The 15,943-nt window shown below is 38.0% G+C and overlaps 1 long non-coding RNA gene across 2 annotated transcripts; it reads left to right on the top strand.

Moving 5' to 3' along the window:
• Positions 1-12,963: 12,963 nt before the first annotated feature.
• On the top strand, positions 12,964-15,943 carry LOC148266740 (uncharacterized). 2 transcript variants are annotated; one of them, XR_015817854.1, is made up of 3 exons: positions 13,093-13,414; positions 13,612-14,751; positions 15,293-15,943. It is a non-coding gene; the product is annotated as an uncharacterized LOC148266740 (long non-coding RNA). The 2 variants fall into 2 exon arrangements; XR_015817853.1 differs by lacking the exon at positions 15,293-15,943 and having other exon boundaries at positions 12,964-13,414; positions 13,612-13,964.

Raw genomic sequence — 15,943 nt, 5'->3', positions numbered from 1 at the left:
GACAAAGAATGGTTCAAGAGAAAGTCCCGGGTCATCAGATGGTCCCGAGCAACTTCATGTGCCCACTGTGTGGTAAAAATCATGGAGATCGGCCATGTATGAGTGGCGGTTGAAGCTGCTATCGGTGTAGGAGCACACAACACTTCGTACGAGATTTCCCACTGCTGAGAGAGTCTAGTCGGCCGTTGGTTCAAGGGCAGGTGTTTGCCATGACTGTTTCGGAGGCGGCCGCTACTTCAGAAGTAATACAAGGTATACTTTACATTTCGAATATTCCTGCTAAAGTACTAATTGACATTGGTGCAACACATTCATTTGTATCGCATAGGTTTGCATCTAGAATAGGGATAGAACCTCGGGGGTTGGACCGGGTATTAGTAATATCTACGCCAACTAATGGCGCTTTATGTACTGATGTAATATTTGACTCTTGTAGTGTAGAGGTAGAGGGGAGAAAGTTAAAGGTAGATTTAATTTTACTAGACATAAAGGATTTCGATGTAATACTGGGAATGGATTGGTTTGCTGCCCACCACGCCCATGTAGACTGTTTTCGCAAGAGGGTAGTGTTTAAATTGCCAAACGAAGAATTTTTTTCTGTATGGGGAAAATCAATGAGTAAATGAGTTTTACGTTGAAATAATGTGTGAGTATGAATAGATGCACGAATTACTGTTTATCTATGTCCTTGACAGGGAACGCGGGTAGGAGACTTGCACTCTAGGAGATACTAGTGGTAAGGGATTTCCCAGACGTATTTCCAGACGACCTTTCGGGACTGCCACCCAATAGAGAGGTCGAGTTCACGATAGAACTTCAGTCCGGCACCCAGCCCATCTCCAAGGTTCCGTACAGGATGGCGAGGTCAGAACCAACGGAGTTAAGTAAACAGTTAGAAGAGTTACTGGATAAGAAATTTATTCGGCCTCGTGTGTCATCTGGGGAGCCCCAGTATTGTTTGTTAAGAAAAAGGATGGGACTATGAGAATGTGCATTAATTATAGAGAACTGAACCAAGTGACGATAAAGAATAAGTATCCGTTACCCAGGATCGACGATTTATTTGATCAGTTACAAGGGGCACAAGTATTTTCAAAAAAAGATTTACGTTTGGGGTATCACCAGTTACGGGTAAGAGCCGAAGACATTGCTAAGACGGCGTTCCGTAGTAGGTATGGACATTATGAATTTCTGGTAATGCCTTTTGGGCTAACGAATGCTCCTACAGTGTTTATGGATATGATGAATCGGGTGTTCAGACCCCTACTGGATCGCTATGTCATTGTCTTTATAGATGACATATTGATCTATTCGAAGGATTCGGGGGAACATGCAGAACATCTAGCAACTGTGCTAGGGATGCTCTGGAAAGCCAAATTGTATGCAAAGTTCAGTAAATGTGAGTTCTGGTTGGATCAGATAGCATTTTTGGGCCATATCATGTCGAGAGATGGGGTATCGGTGGACCCAACAAAAATAGAAGCAGTGGTGAAGTGGGAAAGGCATAAGACTGTGACCGAGATTAGAAGTTTTTTGGGGTTGGCGGGATACTACCGTCGGTTTGTGCGAGGGTTCTCGAGTATTGCGGCACCTCTTACCAAGTTAACAAAAAAAATGTGAAGTTTGAGTGGGATGAAAAGTGTGAGAGCAGTTTTCAAGAGTTGAAACGCAGATTGACTACTACCCCAATATTGGCCATTCCGTCGGGGGAAGGTGATTTTGCAGTGTATAGCGACGCGTCTCATGTGGGGTTGGGTTGTGTATGAATGCAACGGGGGAAGGTTATAGCATATGGGTCCCGACAGTTAAAGACACACGAACGAAATTATCCAACACATGATTTAGAGTTGGCTACAGTAGTTTATGCTCTAAAATTGTGGCGACACTACTTATATGGGAAAACATTTGAAATTTATACAGATCATAAAAGTTTACAGTACTTGTTCACACAGCAGGAATTGAATATGCGACAGAGGAGATGGATGGATCTATTGAAAGATTTCGACTGTAGGATCAGGTATCACCCTGGACGGGGAAATGTGATGGCAGATGCTCTCAGTCATAAGAGTATAGGGGTACTAGCCCATTTGATGGTGTCTGAGTGGGGTTTGCGGGAAGCCATGCAGCACCTATGTATTCAAGATGGGAACAATGGGAGGTATGTGGCTAGTTTGAGGGCACAACCTACCTTGGTTCAGAAAATAAGAGAGGGACAATTGGTGGACACCGAGATGCAGAGGATTCAGAAGGGGATAGAATAGGGGACAGAAAGAGATTTTGGTGTGAAAAAATGATGGAATACTCAGATTTCAAACCAGAATGTGCGTGTCCAGGGATCGTGCGATACGAGAAGAGGTACTCAGTGAGGCACATGACACCAAGTTTGCCATACACCCACGAAGTACTAAGATGTATAAAAACCTACAGAAAAATTTCTGGTGGAGAGGCATGAAGAGAGATGTGGCTGAGTATGTGTCTAGGTGCTTGATATGCCAGCAAGTGAAAGCAGAGCATCAAAGGTCTGCGGGTTATTTACAACCATTACCCATACCCGATTGGAAGTGGGAGCATATATCTATGGATTTTGTGAGCGAATGGCCAGGTAACCGTAAGAAACATGATAGTATATGGGTGGTGGTTGATCGTCTAACTAAATCTTCTCATTTCTATAAAATTCAGGAGAGGGAAGGATCTGCGGCGTGAGTGAGGTACATGAGGGAGTGGAGTGGGATTGCTGGAGCCTTGGGGTGGAGGAAGCGTATGTCGCAGGTAGGGGGCAAAGAGGAGCAGTGGGGGAGAATGATCAGCGTGTGTGTGTGTAGCCCGTTAGGGGTCGGTAGGGGGACGATGGTCGCCGAGATTGGTGACGAAAGTGAATGAAAATGATGTGCGTGTGTGGCCTAGTAGAGGTCGAGAGGTAGCTGATGGTCGCCGATGTTGGTGACGGGAGAGAATGATCAGAGTGTGTGTGTGTGGCCTGGTAGGGGTCGAGAGGTGGTTAATGGTCGCCGATGTTGGTGACAGGAGAGGATGATCAGAGTGTGTGTGTGTGGCCCGATAGGGGTCGGTAGGTGGATGATGGTCGCCCATATTGGTGACGAAAGCGAATGAAAATAGTGTGCGTACGTGGCCCAGTGGGGGTCGAGAGGTGGTTAATGGTCGCCGATGTTGGTGACGGGGGCGAATGATCGGAGTGTGTGTGTGTGGCCCGATAGGGGTCGGTAGGTGGATGATGTCGCCGATGTTGGTGATGAAAGTGAATGAAAATAGTGTGCGTGTGTGGCCCAGTAAGGGTCGATAGGTGGTTAATGGTCGCCGATCTTGGTGGTGGGGGGCATCGCTGGCACGCCCGGGGTGGCGTTCGGGGATAGAAACCCTGGGTATGTAGGACTGTGGGATACAGGGGAGGGGGGGGGTACTTGGGTTAAGTAGTGAATCGGTGGTAGAGGCATGGGGTTTTATATTGTTGCATCTCACACCTGTATTTTGATATTTACTGTACTGAGTTATACGGACTCACTCTTTACTGTTTACAGATGATGTAGGAACGGAGTCTTGATCGAAGTTACTGGCGTCCGAACCTAGTGTGTAGAATAACAGGATAAAGATTTTTGTTTCTTTTGACAAAATAGAATGTGTAACAATTGATGGTAGCATAGATATTGAGTACAGTTGTATTGTATGAGATGCCTTGTGCATGATAGTAGGTTTATCTGGATCAATGAATAAGGGATCGTGATAGTATTTCCTTGTGCATGACCGATTGATTACGGAATTGGTTGTTTGGTTGATTACGCTCTAAACGTGAAAAGAAGGAAAAAAAAAACGGAGCGTTACAACTGTTAACCGGTCAAAGTCAACATTGACTTTCACAATTATTCATGTACTCTATTCATATTTATTAGTGAAAATGTTATTACAAGGAAACTCATCTATTTTAGGTCAAATGCTATATAAGAAGAAAGTTGGATTATTGCTCAAAAGCTTAAAAATTTGAAAAACACAATCCACTTCTCCTCTTAGATTTTATTGAATGTTGGGTCGACAAGCCTTAAAGAAAGGAGATCACATACCTTTAATTAGATTTTGGTAAAGCAAAAAAAAAAAAAGATAATCATATACGACTCTAGAGGGCATAGTGCGTTCTTGATCATCTCCTTCAAGTTAATTAGACCTCTGCTTTAATCATTTATGATCTTTGTAATACATTGCATTAATCTTTGTGGTGGAAACTTTTAATCTTTCCTTAGGTTCTTGAGTGTTTGATCAATATTTTTTGACATATTCTTCAAGTTGCAAAAGGTGTTCATATGTGGCAACATTAGTTTTATTTCTTGTCAAGACAACTGCGAAAGGTAACATCTCATCTCAATCAACTGACTGTGACACGAATATGCTAGGAACCTTAGACTTCAATAAAGAATTGTGATAAGTAAAATAAGAATCTAGAGAAAGATGAAAGCATAATAAGAAATAAAAAAAAGATCACAGAAGCCTAAGAGAAAAAATGAATTGTTAATTTTCATTTAGATTTTTGGTAATGACGATATAATACTCTTCAATTCGTCATGAGCTTGATATCATGCGGGAGTGATAGGGAAGGATCTTTTTAATTCCCAGAACCTCACACAATATAACAATAAAAAAACTTAACTACCTAATTCACCTTCCATACTTGAATCATAACCAATTAAATTGATCGTAAACCAAGATAAATGAAAAAAATCAAAAGGAATAGAAAAGACATCACGACTTACCCAATAAGTCAATTCTAAATCCTTACCTCAATAATGCGGTCTGAAATTCCCTCGTAAAGACCCGGAACCTTAAAAAAAATAAATTTATATCTTTGATGTAGAAGCGAATAATAAAGTTATGGTTTATATTTCTTACATAGTAAATTGGAATGCCTAATAGGGCTACGAGAATGTCCCTTCTACATTTGTTCATGAAAAGTTAAACAGTAATTAAAAATAAATAAATAGATATCCTAGGGGTTAACCTTCACTAACACTTGAAGAAAGTCTGGGAGGTGAACTACTCACAACCCTCTTACTGATCGAAATCTGGATCTTGATCTTCTTGATCTGAAATAGTTAATATAAGGGTGAGCTACATTAGCCCAATAAGAATATTACACTAATCACTGATACGGAGAATCGAAAGTAAAAATCACAAAACAACTAATGAAACCTTTGATTTAAGTAAATACTTTTAACTCTAAAATATTTTATTCCATATTTACCGTTTATAGGTTTTTTTCCAAAATCAATCTATGAAGACAAATCCCTCTACTTCCTTTTTAACCTACTTATTGGGACCCTTGGGAGTCTATAGGGATATCCCTCTACTCGTGGATCCTGTATCAAAATTGACAATTAATCTGACCATTCATATACCCAATCTGGTAATTGGCACCTAAAAACACCATCGCTTTGATACCCCATCCAGTATGACGGTGAATCATATTTCCTAAAATTATTCCGGTATGGGACTTTTCAACCCCGTCCGTGAGAAAATGTCTACAGTAGGGTTCCCTATATACCAGGTCCGTACACTCTTTTCCAAGATGTCTAGTAAGCTTTCATTTATTTAGATTCTCATCATCCAAACAATCACCAAAGCATACTAATGTCTCATTTCATTTTCACTAATCAATTTAAACGACATTTAAGCAAGCGATATAGTTTATCATAACCAATAATTGGGTAACCAGATGACCAAACAAACAATGTAGGAGCAACCACATAAACCAGATAATAAAAAAGACCATAAAAACTATCAATTTAAACATGCACAATATAATAGTAAACAATTTAGTTAGTACAAAAAAATAAACAGGGAACGCAGGATAAATGTGAACTAACCGGTTTTGCCTCCACTAGTGACCTGTAATATTTTCAAATTTTTTCTAATTTGTTACAAAACACACAATTATCAATTATTAATCATTAATTTACCGTAACAGAGAATAGGGTGAGGGATCCTTATCCATATCGATGTTTTGAAATGTCGTGCTATCTACTACACCTCCTAACGGGTCTCTGATTTTTTAAATTTTTTCTGCGAGAATCAAAATACTTGTTATATACCTAAAAAAATTTTAAAAATCCAAAATCGGTGTTTAACTCTTTTCGGTAAATTTTAGGGTTCTGACACTGTGGTGATTCGCCTCGACTTGATCGATTTTGGCCAGTTTTGGACAGTTTTATACGTATCCCAGCAAAAAAATACGTTAGGAAGCCTCGGTTGGCAAAAAATCAAAAGAAACAGAACCTATTGGCGGGGAGAGGGGGTCTCTGGGTGCGTCGGCTCCGCCAGTTCTCCTTCACGGTTGAGGTTTTACCTTTGATAACCTGCACAGAAAAGAATGATGAACACAATAGTCAGAAAATCATGTAAAACGGAAAAGAGTAAAGGGCTCATCGAAGAAATTTTAGGATTTCGGCCGCGGCAGTTCCACCAGACTTTATTCGTAATTTTCAGCTCACCTACTGTCCCTTTTGCTCCGATATGGCCACAGAAAGACTTGCAATAGAATTCCAAGCAGGAATGGGAGAATTTTACCTTTTTTGGTGGTCGACGGTGGCTCTGGTGCAGCCGCAGCTGGGGGCCGATCTCCTTCTCTGGTGGCTGATCTTTCTTCTCCAGTAAGGGCAGGTGCAGCTAGGGTTAGAGTTCCCCTGAAACTTGATGTTTATATACTTATCTCTCATCGATCTTGACCATTTAATCGCATCGACATGGAGCGAGGAGAGTCGTCCAATTTTTGCCTGTTTAGGCCGATTGTGTGGACGAATATGGACCGTTTATCACGATTGATTTTTTCTGTCCGATCGCACCTGAGGGGGAGAATGCATTTGAGATATTGACGCACGCGGGATTGAATCTGGGCCGTCAGATCGCTGGGCATGCGGCGTGGTGCCGACATTAGCATGTTTTGTCATGCGGCGTGCTCTAGTTCCCGTGGCTGCTGACTGGGCTGTCCCGTGTAGCCGAATTTTTCTTTTTTGTATTTTGACCCTCTATTTCTAATTTTTCTTTCAAAAACACCCATTGAACTCAAAATTTTACCCATCTTCCCCAAAATTGCTTTCAATTTCGTTCATAACTTATTTGTCTCAAACAATTTAATAAAATAAAATTAAAATAATACTTTTAATTATTTTTATAAATACAAAATTTGATCTCGTGCCAAATTTCTTGTCCAGGTATTATACCCTAATTGAAGTCGCTTGAAGAACACACTCAAAAATTAGAAAAGCTAATTTAGGAGCAAAAGCTTGAATTTTATTAATCTGAAAGTTGTGATTACAAAGTTAAGGAGAAAACTTTTTATAGTTTTAATTTTTTAATATGAACAAAAAATAGGATTACATATTTTTACTTGAATACTTAAATATATTTAGACTAGGAAACTTAATAAAAATGATTAAATAATTAAATCATAATCCAAACGTAATAAAATAATTACTAATTTACTTGAAAAAGAATTTTTCTCCTTTTTTGCCAAATCTCCATGTGTCTTTATCTTCCTTAGACTTCAATTTTGAGTAGAATTCCTTCTCTAAGTCAGCATATTAATTACATATGGAAATTAAGAAATTTATAGAAGTTCTTTGCAGCTTGGAATCATATAAAGATAAGGAAAAGAAGATGAGGAGTCCTCCTTAGACTCTTGGTTTATTGCTTGCGTGTAATTGGTGCATGTTGGAAGCTTCCTTATGCACGTGTGCATAAGGAGGTTATTCGCATAAGCGCGCTCCTACTGCATGCGACTTCGGCTTTCCTAAATGCGTCACGTGGTTCTTCATACGGGAAATAATCCCGCATGTGCATGTGTTCCTTCCATTCATGTGGTTACCTGCACATATGAAAAAAGAGTCACATGCATGTCGTGTGCTGTCTGCGGGCCTCCCTGGCCAGATGTTTTTCTTTGGGCCTTCTCTTGGGCTTCTCAAGTGAGCTCATTGCTTATCTATTCTTGGACTAAGAGATTAAAAGTATTTTAAAATTTCTTGGCCCGACTTCTTATAGTTGGACCAAGGGGTAACTGGATTTGGTTTCCTATTTCCCCAAGCCCATCTTGTATGTTCTTGGACCTTTCTTTTTAGATGGGATAGGAAACAAAGATGACTTGCTTATATTTTTTTTCTTTGTCACTCCCTCGGCCATCTTCTTGAGTGATTATTATGTCCAGGATCACGTCATCCCCCCTTCTTCGAAAAGGTTCGTCATCAAATCTTCACTACATCAAAAAGAGAAAGATCATAAACATTAAAAGTAGTAGACACTCCATACTTTTAGCATACATTAAAAGTCAATTTTGTATGCGTTATTGTTGATGCACTCTAAGACTTGGAATGGTCCGTCTCGTTTGCGATCTAATTTAGATTTTTGTTGCTTTGGAAATCTATCCTTCTGCATATGAACCCAAACCCAATCTCGTGGTTAGAATACAACCCCTTTTCTTCATTTGTTAGCATTACGAGCATATTATTCATTTTGCTTCTGGATGTGTTGTCGCGCCTTCTCATATAGTTTTAATGAGTTCAGCTCTCCACTAACCATCTGTATTCTTAATTTCCTGTAGTGGTATAGGTGTAGGATCTAGCCGAGTTAATGGATTAAAACCACAAACTATTTTGAATGGTGGAAATCTATAAGGTACGAATGTTACAATTATATGCAAACTTGACTATAGGTAAACAATCTTTCTAAGTTTTTATCTTTCAATCAACCACAGTCCTACTAACCATTTCAGTTTGACCATCTATTTAGGGGTGACATGCAATAAAAAATAACAATTTAGTTCCTAATATACCGCACAACACCCGCTAAAAGCGGCTAAGGAACTTAAACATCCCTATCACTTACTATAGTTTTAGAAATATCATGAAATCTTATAACATTCCTAAAGAAAATATTAGCAATATTTGTTGTATCATCAGTCTTATGACATGTAATGAAATGTGTTATTTTACTAAATCGATCCATTATAACAAATATATTATCATCACCTCTCTTAGTTCTAGGAAAACCTAACACAAAGTTCATGAAAATATCTATTTAGAATGTCGTAGGTACAAGCAAAGGTGTATAAAAACCACGAGGTAAAACTCGATGAACTCCACCCATTTATCATGTCGACGGTTAAGTTTGTCGATCATTTAAACTTTTCAGAGATTCATGATCGATGTGAATCATAAATTTCTTTGGTAGCAGACAGTGTTGTCATACCTCTAATGATCTTACCAAGGCATATAACTCCTTTTTGTAGGTTGAGTAATTCAATGGTCTGCTGTTAAACTTTTTGTCGAAGTAGTCTATCAGACGCCCTTCCTGCATGAAGATTGGTCTTACACCCACACCTAAAGTATCACATTCAAGTTCAAAAGCTTTGTTAAAGTCAGGTAAAGTAGTGATAAGTGAAGAACATAGAGTTTTCTTTTGATAAAGTAAAAACAACTTTTTATTTGTCGGTCCATATAAACTTTGTCTTTCTTAACCAACTCATTTAGCAGAGTTGCAATAGAACTAAAATCTTTAATAAACTTGCAACAAAAGCTGACCAACTATGGAAACTCCTTACCTCACTAGCAATCATCACTGTAGGCCATTCTCTGATGGCTTTTACCCTTTTCCTAATCTACCTTAATACCTTGAGCACTTACCACAAACCCTAGAAATATAACTTATCACTGTAAAAGTTGCACTTCCTAACATTGGCATATAACTACTCCTTCTTAAGAACTTCAAAGACAACCCAAATATGTTGGAGGTGGTTTTTTAAGGTTTAACTATAGATCATAATATCATCAAAATATACTACTACAAATTTTCCAAAGAATGATCATAGGACATGGTTCAAAAGTCTCATAAAGGTACTTAGAGCATTGAAAAGTTTAAAATCATTAATAACCATTCATACCGGTCATATTTTATCTTGAAGCTGATTTTTTATTCATCCCCAAGGTTCATCCTAATTTGATGATAATCGCTCTTAAGTTCTATTTTGGTAAAAATGGTAATTCCACTAAGTTCGTCCAACATACCATAACTTAGGAACAGGGTGCCTATTATTTACCATTATTTTGTTGACAACTCTACAATCGACACGCATCCTCTAGAAACCATTTTTTTAAGTATTAGTAACAAAAAAAATAGCATAATGGCTTACGCTTTCTCTAACATGCCCATTTTCTAACAACTCGTCCAAATTACTTTGATAAGGGAACCGAATAGGAATTATGGCTCTTGGGGAAAAATCAGTGTTGTGCTCAATCCCTCAGATTGGTGGAAGACCATTCGAATCTCCTCCGGAAAGACATCTTTGAATTTTTACAAAAAAGAGAAAACACTAATAGGTAAAAATGGGTTAAGGTTAGATAAATTTAAATAAGCCTCACTATACCAAAGTATAATATAGCTCTTCCTCACAGATCGATCGCCTTAACTCTTTCTCCCTCGCATAAAAACTTTTTTCTTTTCTATCTCTCACTCTCTCTTAGTGGACTAATTTTATTTTTCTTTTAGACCTCTTTTTCACTCAATGAGTTATACTTTTTTTTTTTTGCCTCTTTTTCTCTTATTGCGCTATTTATTATATTTTTTCAGCCTCTTTTCTCTTAGTGGGCCATTTTTTTTCATTTCAACATTTTTTCTATTTTTTTCTTTTTTCTACATATAAAAAGATTTCTTTATTTTGATTTGATCCTCATGTACCTCTCTTGGGGATAGAGGTGTAAGAACATGTTTTATACCATCTATTTGCAAAGAATAATAGTTATTGAAACCATTGTGTTATACTTGTCTATCAAACTGCCACGGTCTGCCGAATATCAAATGACTGGCATGCATAAGTACAACATCGTAGTACACTTCATCCTTATATTTGTCGATGGAGAATAGTACCACAACTTGTTTAGTAACCTTCACTTCCTCACACTCGTTTAACTAGGGTAATTAGTAGGGGTTAGGATGACTTTTCAATGTTAACCCTAATCTTTCTACGAGCAAGTGTTTGCCATTAAGACAACTTCGTCCATCGATTATCATATTATATGCCTTGCCATTGACTAGGCAAAAGGTGTGGAATATATTCTCCATTTTTTTATTATCCTCACTGTTGACTTATAAGTTTAGAGCTTGTCGAATAATAAGGACATTACTCTAATTTAGAGTACCTTTAATTAATTGATGCATAATGAAGTACCTACAAGAAAATATTACTGGGAAAAAAATTATTTCCCTCACCTTCACTTGGGTTTACCTCAAAATCTCTCACACTACAGCTTCTTCCATCAATTGAGGATTCATAATTGAATCCATTTAAATTAGGATATGCACATTAGTCTTAAAAGAGATAGTGAGAAATCTTAAAGGGATCTCATTTCTAGAAGCTTAGAATTAACCACACAGACGAAGAATTTATGGTGTTTTTATTAATTATATGCTACGTAACTAAAAACTATTAGCTACTTAGATGCATCTAAGAACAAAAGTATAATTGAAGGATAGACACTTAAAGCACAAGGAAACAATTCTGGACTTAAAGAGTAAGGGATGCAATCAATCATAATAGATATAACTAGAATGTTATTCTTAGTTATTCTAATGGCATCTACACTCTAAGACTAAGTAAGTCTTTATGCAACATTCATACAAAATTACAGGATGCAAAACTATGAATTTAAACACGAAGCAAACGATTTTCGCTAACATAGGTGAGGTAGTCTTCCTTTATTCTTTGTAATATAATGAAATAAAAGTTTTCGCGCACACTTAGTAGGTGAAGTATTTTTTCTATGAAACTTCAAAGGTTTTTATGCAACAACAGAATGTTGGATTGTCTTACAATGTGCAATCAAGATATTTTTGGCTTTTTCTGATTTTTGTGTGACTAATTAACAAATAAATGATCACTTGAATTGAACGAATATGATGAATTCAAATGAGACATAATAGAAACAAATTAACAATAATTTTTGTAATTACTAATTAATGCAACATAAAGATGCTAAAAGAATTTATGATAGTAGGTTCATTTTATGATAGTAGGTTCGTTAGGAGTGACATGATATTCAAGAGCTTCAAATCCATTTAAGAAGAGAAGTCCCAGATTGAGTGGAAAACCCGTGAGAAATAGGCAACCAACGCATCATATACCCATGAACCCGCGAACTTGTCTGCGAGAAAATTCATAAGCAAGACACGACCAACACGCACACGCATAACCGACCATCCACATGCGCACAAGGAAAGCATATGCACTAGTAGGGTGCGTGCACATGCTGTGCACGCCTATGCCCATGAGTCCTTCTCCTGCACAGATGAGGATTCCTGCCTATAAAAGTATTCCCGCGAGTTTGTGGGCTTGAGTTCAAGTGGATTGAACCATGGTGAAGCCCAATCTTTGTGCACAATGCAAGAAGAGGCTTATGTGGACCAAGACAGTTGGTCCAAGGTGCAAAAGCCTAAGACCTGAAGGCCTAAGGGCCTTGCTCATAAAATTTGGTCCAAGAGAAGTTTGGCAAGCCCAACTTGTAAGGCCCATGGACATTGTGCCCTGTTTTGGTCTTGGAAAACGAAGGAGAGGCACAATCGTCGTCCAAGGAGGAGTCCAAGTGTAATATTTGATTTCTTTCAAAATAATTTAATAAAGCATATATTTCAGTTATATATGTTTAACAATTTCAAAATAAATGGATTGATTAAATTTAATTTCGAAATCCACCAAAAAATGTGAAAAATATAAAAAAAATCAATTTAAGACCATTTTGGAATAAAATTTCGAAGGTAGGGCTGTTTTGTAATTAAAACGGACCCATTTGAAAGAATTTAAGGTGACTAGGGGTCACTTTGCAAAATAAAAAGAAAGATCAACCACGTGGCATGGCTAACTCAACAACATAGTCGATTAGATCACGCTGTGTAATGGTCACATTAACAGAGGCTCCATGTGTGGTCACCACATTGACGATCCACGTGCTGCCAAGTAAACGATCCTGATTTCATCATGAGTAGATCTGACAGTCTGCATAGTGATGGCCCAGATCTACATAATGGAGCAATCCAACGGCCAGGAGTTGTTCACGAGGCAAAATTCTAAAAACGCCCCTAATAATCTTGACCGAATGGCTAGGATTCTTGGGATGGTGTATTTGAACCCCTTCAACCGGCACAAAAAACATGAGCTAACTAAGGGACGCCCGAAAAGAAAGAGTAGATGCCAGAGAATGAAGCAGTGGACACCAGGGAAAGCTATAGATGGCAGAGCAACGATGGCACTGCTACACTGGAAGTCTAAATCGACTTCATTTGGGCTAGGAAATGCCAACCCAAAAAGACGAGATGCGAACGTTGCGACTGATGGTTGTTTGGGGCAACACAATCGATCTTTGACTCCGTTAAGGTTACCTAAACCCCCTCTGTAATCGTTTGATTGAAGTTTGGCCTTTAAAACAATTAGATTGATTACGGTTTTAAATTTAACTAAGAGTAGGTTGCTGATGGTGATGGTTTGAATTGATTCCATGTATTCTTAGTGTACATATGATTTTGCATGCTTTGTTTTGGTTGCTTACACCCTGTATATTGTTGAACTTGAAGGATAATTACGTGTTGATGTGCAAGGAGGGTCGTTCATCGATGTTTTATGCAAGTGGTGCTATATACGTGTTTGTGCGTGTGCATGGCAGTATAGGTTATGGGCTATTGTAAGTGTGTGATTCAATTATGTGTGTATGTGGATGAGTAAGGGTGTATGTTATGTCATAAATACATATATATATATATAACAAGATAATCATCATATATAAAATATAATATATAAATTATAGAAAGGTAGGAAAGTAACGACATGCTTGCTGTGTGCGAGTGTAATGCGTGCACTGTATTGTGTACATGTATATGTATAAACATAAATATCTTCTGATGAGATAAAAAAGAACGTTGTGTACTCATGTTATTGTAAGACGGAAGGGCATTCCATGCTTTAATTTCATGCGGTAATGATTATAGTTATAATTACCAAAATGCATTTAATTATGTTTTGTAACAGTATGAGCATTTAGCATACTTTAACAGGAAATGACATTGTGTAGGAATGCATTAAAGAGAGCTTGAATATGAGTCGTATATAATACAAGTATGATCTATACATAGATGTTACATGCAAACTGAGTATTTGAATAAATGAAAATGGCTATAAAAATTAATGCAAGTTTGGTGGGTAAAAGTGATGATTATATCTCGATGATTGTGTGATAAACTCTAATGTGGATATGATAAATGCTTATGAATCGTATATAATAAAGAGAGCTTGAATATGAGTTGTATATAATACAAGTATGATCTATACGTAGATGTTACATACAAACTGAGTATTTGAATAAATGAAAATGGCTATAAAAATTAATGCAACTTTGGTAGGTAAAAGTGATGATTATATCTCGATGATTGTGTGATAAACTCTAATGTGGATACGATAAATGCTTATGACACTCACCTAGGTTGAGGGGTGAGGATGATCAAGGTTTACGATGCCCATATAGGTTGAGCGATGGTGACGATGCCCATTTCCTTCTCTGTTTTTTCTCCATTTTATTTGAAATTAAAACCATCTGAAGCAGAGTGGAATTGAGAGTATTTGTGAGGAAAGCATAAAGAATAGTACGTGTTGCGCAGACCCGTGTCGAAGGGGAAGCCTGGTGCGAACAACGAAGGCATTCTCCTTCTATCCTAATCTAGGTGAGTTTTCTTTCTTTAGAATTGATTCCTTTTTGTTTCCAAATACTTAAACGTTCTTCTTCCAATTTCTGGAACCTAGAATTTGCAGCAACTTTCTTCACTCATTGCTATTCCCTTTACTGTCACGGGGGTTTTGATTGTGAATCACTTCCAAATCTCCTTTCTTTCCTATTTCTTTTTAGTAATACATTGTTAGATTGTTAATGGTCTTCTGAGGGTAGTTAAACAAGCTTGAGTCTTGGAAATAACCAGAAATTAACCATGATTCTGCAACAGTTGCAGAATTGCCTTCAAACTTCAAACCACTCCATCCTTGCATTGTTTCAGCTTGTTTCTATTGCGTATTCCAGGTAAGATGCGTGATAATTCTAGTTGATGCAAGCATGGATTTACAGTGTACATTTGATTGGTAAGCATCTTTAAAAAAAAAAGTGATATTTAAAACGGACGGTGTGCGAGTACATGAATATTTTAAATAATGCATCCTTAGATGATTTTAAATGCTCTTAAATGTGGATGATCGATGAATGAGTAATGACAGATAAACTACATGGTGATTAGATCAACATAAAGGAAAAGGGAGCAAAGATAGAAGCCAAATAGCCTCTGTCCCGCGTGCCAGGCATCAACATGTCGCTGCTGGGCACACACAGTTTTACCGTGCTAATACGCGCAAGGGGATGATTGTTTGGGCAATTTTAAGTGCTGGAAAACATGAGCAAATGCTGCGCAGGTCGTGTCTCGGCCAGGCTTTCCAGAAAGCCAGCAGAGCTGTTCGGGTGTGCGTACATGCTGTGTTGGGCACCATGCGCGCGGACGTGCGCAGAGACGTGTGCAGACGTGCCTACTGCACATCTGCTCATGTCTCTTGGGCCGATTGTCCAGTGCAACAGGCTAACGGGCTGTGCTAGCCGAACAGACATTAGAGCATGTTGAGGGGCCTTCACAGAAGCCAACTAGGCTATGGGCCCAGCATGAGGACTGTCCCCATAGGCTGAACATTTGGAGAGGTTGAGGCCTTTGGGAAGAATCAAGAAAAAAAATTAAAAAATAAAAATCATTAATTAAAAAAATTAGAAAAAAATGTGTAATTAAATGGAAATTTGTAAAAATTAAATTGGAAAATGGGTAAGTGTAACATGAGATACAAATTTGAGTAAAATTTGTGATGGTAGCATTGATAAAATAAATA

This window comes from Carica papaya, chromosome 3 (assembly GCF_054855325.1).
Source record: "Carica papaya isolate Zhongbai chromosome 3, ASM5485532v1, whole genome shotgun sequence".
Classification (NCBI taxonomy): domain Eukaryota; kingdom Viridiplantae; phylum Streptophyta; class Magnoliopsida; order Brassicales; family Caricaceae; genus Carica; species Carica papaya.
This window is presented reverse-complemented; position numbering and strand designations above follow the sequence as displayed.